This window comes from Theobroma umbraticum, unplaced genomic scaffold (genome assembly GCF_002168275.2).
Source record: "Theobroma umbraticum cultivar Fairchild unplaced genomic scaffold, ASM216827v3 scaffold_30.0, whole genome shotgun sequence".
Classification (NCBI taxonomy): domain Eukaryota; kingdom Viridiplantae; phylum Streptophyta; class Magnoliopsida; order Malvales; family Malvaceae; genus Theobroma; species Theobroma umbraticum.
In genome coordinates this window covers 1293596-1301265 of record NW_018397254.1, presented here as the reverse complement: position 1 = coordinate 1301265, position 7670 = coordinate 1293596, and the positions used below count along the sequence as shown (strand labels likewise).

General features: G+C 34.0%; 1 long non-coding RNA gene across 50 annotated transcripts in view; it reads right to left on the bottom strand.

Moving 5' to 3' along the window:
• Window positions 1-6682, bottom strand: part of LOC110427842 (uncharacterized) — a 19409-nt gene extending 12727 nt beyond the window's left edge. For 42 of the 50 annotated variants that reach the window (XR_016351582.1, XR_016351597.1, XR_016351599.1 and 39 more), the window contains exons 1-5: window positions 3864-6682; window positions 3192-3282; window positions 1546-2823; window positions 1388-1441; window positions 887-1260 (exon numbers count right to left, since the gene is read on the bottom strand). This is a non-coding gene — a long non-coding RNA (uncharacterized LOC110427842). The remainder of the gene's footprint in view (window positions 1-886; window positions 1261-1387; window positions 1442-1545; window positions 2824-3191; window positions 3283-3863) is intronic. The other 8 variants (XR_002446341.2, XR_016351589.1, XR_016351591.1 and 5 more) reach the window with 8 other exon arrangements.
• Window positions 6683-7670: the final 988 nt, after the last annotated feature.

Here is a 7670-nt window from a genome sequence, read left to right as displayed (position 1 = left end):
AAAAAAAAAAAAAGCTGAACATAAAGGATCCTGCAACAGTTCAAAACAATCCAATAGCAAGAAATGAAGACTTATAAATTTTCTCCATTAGGATGGCCAGCCAACATTCCACAGCACATGAAAGCCAACATCAAGCGAACAGATATTAAGCACAAGTTTTCAAAAGACAAGATGAAGGTCAAACAAAACCAATTTGAAGTCCTTGATGGGGCACATCTTCCACGCATTTACCACGTGCCAACTAAATTAGCAAGAACATGCTCAAACATTAACAATAAAAAAGTATATAAATACAATTTCTAACAACATGCTTCATTTCAGCTGCCTAGACTTTAAAAAAATATCAATTTCCAAACAATGCAAAGATCCGAATCAGACACTGAGAACCACGAGAAAAGAAAAATCTAAACTGACAGAACTTGTAAACTCTAATGAATCTCTCCAACCTACAAACACAAACAGATCCCTATAAATCCCACAATAAGAACTCAAACTCACAACCAAAAAAAATTATAATATAAAGTCAACATCCAAACTATCGCATAAATGCCTGCTAATCCTACGGCATCTTTTCAGTTAAATGAAATCCATTCAATTTGAAATCCTCTCTAACTAACATATTTAAATAAACCAGTCAAAAGAAAACCTCACAAATCCATGAAATGAAAGCACAAATGACAAATAAACCAGTGGCAGAGTTTGAAAAGCCAGAAACGTATCTTCTGCAACCTACAATGACGGATGCACATATATAGCTATCAATCACAAACGCAAGAAAAATGTCTGCATAAAATCACTGTCCCAACTAGCAAAGACATTCACAATCTTTCAAAACTAGAACGTGATCACCAGAATCTTTCCAAACCTAATAGACTACCACGCAAACCTGCACAAGATTCTCCAAAATCAAGTAGTTTTGAGAGGTATGAAAAACCAGGTAGCAAAATCTTCTTGAAATCAGAGTGTAGACTTTTGTCTTACGTGCTGATGGCAGAATTTCCAAGATTGCTGCTGTCGACATCAACCTGCAAACCATGTGTCAAGTCAACAAACAAGAGAAATTGATAAACAGAAAAAGGTTGATAGTGAAGTTCCTGCAAAGAATGAAAAAGAACATGAGAAGAAAATGAAGACTTAAAAATTTTCCCCATCATAGATTGGCCAGCCAAGAACCACTGCACAAGCAAGATGGAGGTCCAACAAAAATCCAACCGCTGCAAGATCCTTTATCCTTGTCCTTTTAATTAACCCAAACAGCATCTGAATAAAAAAAAGGTCAAAGGTCATATCATGCTCAGTACCAATACAAGATCCTCCAAAATCAAGTATTTTTGAGATTTATGAACAGGAAGCAAATCTCCTCAAAAGTTGAGACAGAAATCCAAACCAATGGAAGTCTTCAAAACCAAGAGATCCAATCAATACCTCCTAGACCACCAATCTAAAATCACCAACGCCAAATTTTAAATTGAAACAATCTCAGTCTAAAATGAAGATACGTGGAGACATAAAAGTGCAAGGGTAAGCTTTTACAAGACCCCTTACCACCCACAGCTTCCAAATCTTTCATCCTCTGTCATTTCTTCCAAATCTTTCATCCTTCTCATTTCTTCTTCGGGCCATGGCCATATATCATCTCCTCATCTCTTCTTTCTAACTGCATTCACAAAAAAATACTAATAACCTTTTATCTCCTGACGTATTACTAATTAACTTCAGAAGACAAAAATTATTCACAATGTGGAAAGAGATGCATTCCTATTAATAGTGGCGATCACGGCCATGAGGAAGTTCAAGGATTAGGAAAGCCGGCAACAACACTGCAGGCAGAAAGCGTAAATTGAAATATCTTCCAAAGTTCCAAAATAAAACAAGAAATATAGAACTCGTAACAAAGGAAGGGAACCCAAAAGAACAGTTGGTCCATCTGCACAACATAATTAGAGCCAATACTCATTATGTTCAAAATTGAACTGTACCAAAACCCGAGAAGAATAAATATCAAAACAGATCGATTTAATAGGATTCCAAAAACTCCAAAACTAAAGATTTTTAAGTGATATGATAAGAACCAGGAAGCAAATCTCCTTAAGGCAGAATTCCAAAATTGAAAATCCAAGAGGCCCAGATCAAACAAACGATTAATAGTTATTGGAAGCAAAAAAATCCAAGACACCCTGATCAAACAAACTATAAAAAGATAATGGAAGCAAAAAAATCCAAGAGGTTCTAAAGTTCATAATCCAATACAATGAAACAATTTAAATATGCATTGGTTAACAGAACTTAAAAAGGTAGAAAATATCTACAGCTGCCTACAATCACAAAATATCACTATAAAATACCAAGCACACAAACACGAGACAAATGTCTGCATATAAGATTATGACCCCAAGTCGCAACTGACGTCCGTAATCTCTCAACACTTGCAAGTGACCACTAGAATCTTTCAAACTCTGTACAGAAACCACAAAAAACATACTTGTCTCAAGTTTTAAGCAGACGATAGGTCAATGTAAGACAGACAAATAACTCCCTCCAAAGCTCCGTCCACACAGATATGAGATATCAGTCAGAATCCTAAATTGCTAATAGTTCCTAAGAGCAGCCTCTGTCCCAATAATCAAGAACAACAAGGGCAAAAACAAATCAAGAGCAACATCCTGCATGAAAATCTTAAAATAAGAAATTTCAAAACTTAAAAAACAAGAAATGAAAAATTGTAATCAAAACAATTAAAAAAACATAAAACAAGAACAAGAAAAACTTATCAGGTGACTTATAACCCATCTCTGCACATAAAGGGGATGACTTAACCCAACTCTGCACATAGAGAGTAACAAAATCTTGTCATTATAATTTCTGCATTATGAAATCCCAAAAAGAAAGGAACACAGCAAAATGAAGAATCATATATTAATATGAAAAACAGATCTGATCAAAGGCCTGAAAAAATTTACAAACTACCATTGCAAGGTCAAATAATAACATGGCATACTTCCCACAAAACAATTGCCATTCAAAATTCCAAGACTGTTGACCAGAAATACAGCATCCAGGATTCACACCAAATCCATTTTATATTCCTACTTTAAATAAAAAAAATTCTAATCCAACTCCAAAAGTGCAAAACTGGCTGCCAAGGAACAAAGAATACTGAAAAAAGAAACACAAACAACAATAAAAATTGCCTTTGGTAAAACCCTATTCCAACTGCTGCAAGATCATTTATCCTTTATCCTTGTCCTTTTAGCTCTGAAGATTGATAACCCCAAACAGCATCTGAATAATAAAAGAGTCAAAAAGTCATATCATTCTCAGTACCAATACATGATCCACCCAAACCAAGTATTTTAGAGAGATGTGAAGAACCAGGAAGCAAATCTCCTTGAAAGTTGAGACAGAAATCCAAAATGGAAAATCCAATGAAAGTCTTTAAAAACCAAGAGATCTAAAAAAAATGATGGAAAAAATTTTAGAAAAATATTATATAATCTGAGTGTAGACTTATGACTTATGTCCTAAAGGTAGAATTTCCAACATAGCTGCTGTCAACGACAACATCTGAAGACCATGTGTTAAGCCCAAAAACAAGAGAAAGAAACGATGAAATGAAAAAAAAAAAGTTACAAAGAACAAAGTCTTCTACTTTTTGAGGGAAAAAAGTGAAAGAAGAAAAAACATTGATAGTGAAGATACCGCAAAAAATGAAAAAAGAACACAAGATAAGAAAATGCTGAATTAAAATTTTCTGCATTGAGAATGGCTACCCAAGAACCACTGCACATAAAAGCCATTATCAAGCAAACTGATATTAGGAGAAGATTCAGAAAAAGAAGATGAAGCGCAAACAAAAATTTCACCTGTTTGGAGTCCTTAACCAATGGCCACATCTTCCACACATTTATCTTCTGCAATACAATTAAAATATAACCTAAATAACGAAAAAAAATTGCAAGTAAAATTCCTAACAAGCTTCATGTCTGCTGCCTATACTTTTATAAACTATCTACCTTCAAAGCAATAATGCAAATCAGATTTTAAAACCAAGCAAAAGCAAAATCCTTCATCCTTACAATTTTGCACAATACAATAAAAATATAACCAAAAGAAAGAAAGAAAATTGCAAGTAAAATTTCTAACAAGCTTCACATCTGCTGCCTATAAGCAAAAACGCAAATCAGATTTTAAAACCAAGCAAAAGCAAAATCCTTCATCCTTACAATTTTGCAATAAAAGGGTCATAAAGCAAAATCCACAAACAGCGTCTGAAAATAAAAGGGTCATAAAGTTGTATCACGCTCAGTACCAAAACAGGATCCTCCAAAACTAAGAATATCAGGGAGATATGAAAATCCAAGGAAATCCAATGGACGTCTTAGAAACCAAGAGTCCTAAAAAAAGGTGCAAACAATTAAGAGGGAAAAAAAAAACTGTGCAAAGAGGTGAAAGTTATAATTACACAGAACACAGGAATCCACAGCAGAAATGATGGCTTAGTAAAAATATCTCCATTGGTAAAGCCCAACCAACATGTAGTAAAAATTACAAATTAAAACCAAACTTCACAAATCCAAGAAATGAAAGCACAACTGAAATATATGTTAGTGCAGAGCTTTAAAAACCAGAGAAATATCTGCTACCTACAATCACAAAAGTATTCGTACATATCATGAACACAAGAGAAACATCTGAATAAGATTACTCTCCCAACCAGCAAGGTTGCCCACAACCTTTTGAGACAAGCGACCACCAGAATCTTTCCAAACCTAAATCTACAGGACAAACCTGTACTTATCTTGAGTTATATTAAGCAGATTTTGGGTAAATGTAAGACATAAACAATTAATTGGCCTTGCCTCCTCATCTACTTACCCAATCCCTCCATCCGAAGCTCCATCCAGGAAAGAGATAACAAAGCTATATATGATCTCATTCTCCCTACGTAATGGTCGTAATTTCTAACAACAGCCCGCCTCAGAATCAGGAATATGTAAGCATAGAAAGCAATCAATAGCAACATACTGCACAAAAACCTAAAATTAAGAACTTCCAAAACAAAGAATAAAAAAGGGTGTATGAAAAACATTTGACAACGCAGTGCACGAAAAACATTTGACGAAGCACCCTACTCCAACTGCAGGAAGATCCTTCATCCTTGCCCTTCCTGCTTTTAATTTTGAAAACTGATAACACATCAGCATCTAAAACAATAAAAGGGTCAAAAAGTCATATAATGCTCAGTGACATTAACTACACGGGATGCTAAAAGCTCCAAACTAAAAATGTTGAAGAGATGCGATAAGAACCAGGAAGCCGATCTCCTTGAGAATTGAGGCAGGATTCCAAAATTGAAAATCCAACTGAACCTGATCAAACAAAACTGTTAAAAGACACTCAAATCAATAAAAACCAAGAAATCCTAATCAAGGGTGCGAAAATATTTATAAAAAAGTTGCAAGTAACCATTGTGTATTTGTGTTATCTGCTTAAGGTAGAATTTCCAAAATTGCTGTTGTCAAAAACTGCCTATGAAAATCAGGAGTCAAGATTTGCCAAGAGAAAAAATGGTCAACTGAAAAACAAAGCACACAAAGGGCAAACAGCTTTAATTTTTATATTTTTTTTAAAACAAGAAGATCAAAGTAAAAGATCTTGCAACAATGAACAAGAAATTAGTAGCAAGAATGAAGACTTATCATTTTTCCCCATTACAATAGTCCAGCCAACCACTGCACATGAAAGCCTTCATCAAGCAAACTGATAAAAGCGATGAACAATTTTCCACCGCTGATAAAAAGCTGTTCAGTAGCAAATGTCCAGATACTAAAACCCAAAATTTGAACGCGCAAAAACTTGAAATCTGAAAATGTCTTTCCCACCTTAAAAAACACAAACACATAAAGAAGATCACTGAGCAAGGTTACCATTGCTGTAAAACATAGGATTTATGAGTTATCAGGTGAAGACATAACATTGACTATGATCATTAATCGTCTATGCACCTGCAAAAATGCATTAAGCAAGGTGATCACTGCCTGTAAAACATCAAGATAAATTCCATTGATGAATTATACCATCAATTGTCTCTGCGTTCACTTACCCCTTTTTCTCTTCAGACTCCATTGATCCAATAGATAGAATCTTTCACACTCCCAACATAATGTGACTAACCCGCAGAAATTGCAGAAAAATTCCTACCAAAATCCACAAAAAGTACTAATAATCTTTCATCTCCTGACATATTACTAATTAACTTCAAAAGAAAGAATTATTCACAACGTGGAAGGAGAAACATCCCCAGTGATAGTGGCGATCACGGCCGTGAGGAAATTTTCAGGGATCAGCACTTTAGAAAAGGAAAGCCAGCAACATCACTGCAGTCAGAAACCATATATTGAAATATCCTAGAAAGTTCCAAAACAAAACAAGAAATATAGAACTCGTAAAAGAGGAAGGGAACCCAAAAGAACCATCTGTCCATCCGCACAAATTAATTAACCCAGAAGAGACCCCATACTCACGATGTTCAACATTGAACGGTACCGAAACTTCTGTGAAAACTCTGAGAAGAATAAATACCAAAACAGACCGATTTAATCAAAATAGAGTTCGGCGATCACCGCCATAAGGAAGTTCAAGGAGAAAAACCGGGAGAGAAAAGGAGGCAAACCAACGCGCACTCCCCCATCCCGCAACGGGTATAAACGGGAGCTGAGGAGGATATATTTATAGAATAAGAGTGGTCAGAATAGAGGGCTCGGATTAAGCGGTGGAACATCTATGAACGGTCCGGATCATTGGTCAGGTACAGCTGGAATTCGCTGACACGTTTGACCAATGCTTTAAAAATTTTAGCCGTTATATGTCGGTTATAAAAGAGGCCTTACCATTATGTGACCAAGCCCAAAAATTACTTCGGCCTCAGGCTTCAAACTAGCAGACTGCTGATCCAATAAGAAAAAAGCACAATATATTAAGCATTGGTACTATAAATGAATAATATAAACACAAAAAAATGGATGTAACTTCTGTAACATTGTTGCTTTTCTAAATGAATAATCTCTAAATATATAATTTTATTTTGTAACACTCATTCTTTTTTTTTGTTTCACTTTTCTTTATTTTATCGTCACCTTCTAAATTTGATTATGAATTATCAAATTGTCAGCAATTTTTTTCTTTCTTTATTTCCCTTTATCTTTTTTGCCCCTTGTCCTTTTTTTTTTCTCTTCATTAGATTTTCCATTGAATTAGTAACCTTATAAATACTTTGTCAATAATCTTTTATAAGATTTCACTAAATTAAAATTATTTTAATCAAATTATGTAATTAGTATATGTATCATTAGATTGGCATTGTTAATTTTAAAAAATACAATAATTTAATTTTCATAATTATTGTACAAAAATTAAATTTATCATTTTGGCGACATTAAGAATTGATTGCATGAGTTGATCAAATATTTTCTTAGTGCCATTTATTTAATTTTAACAACTTGAAATTTCTAAAATATTAGATACTAAGTTAATCATATTACATACTTACTTAACATTTTTAGCATTATTTGGCTTGTCATTTTGTAAAATTGTTTAGCAGTTTTAGTAATTTTGATCTCTCAAATCAAACCCCCAAAATGAATAATTATTTTTCATAAAACTCATTTATT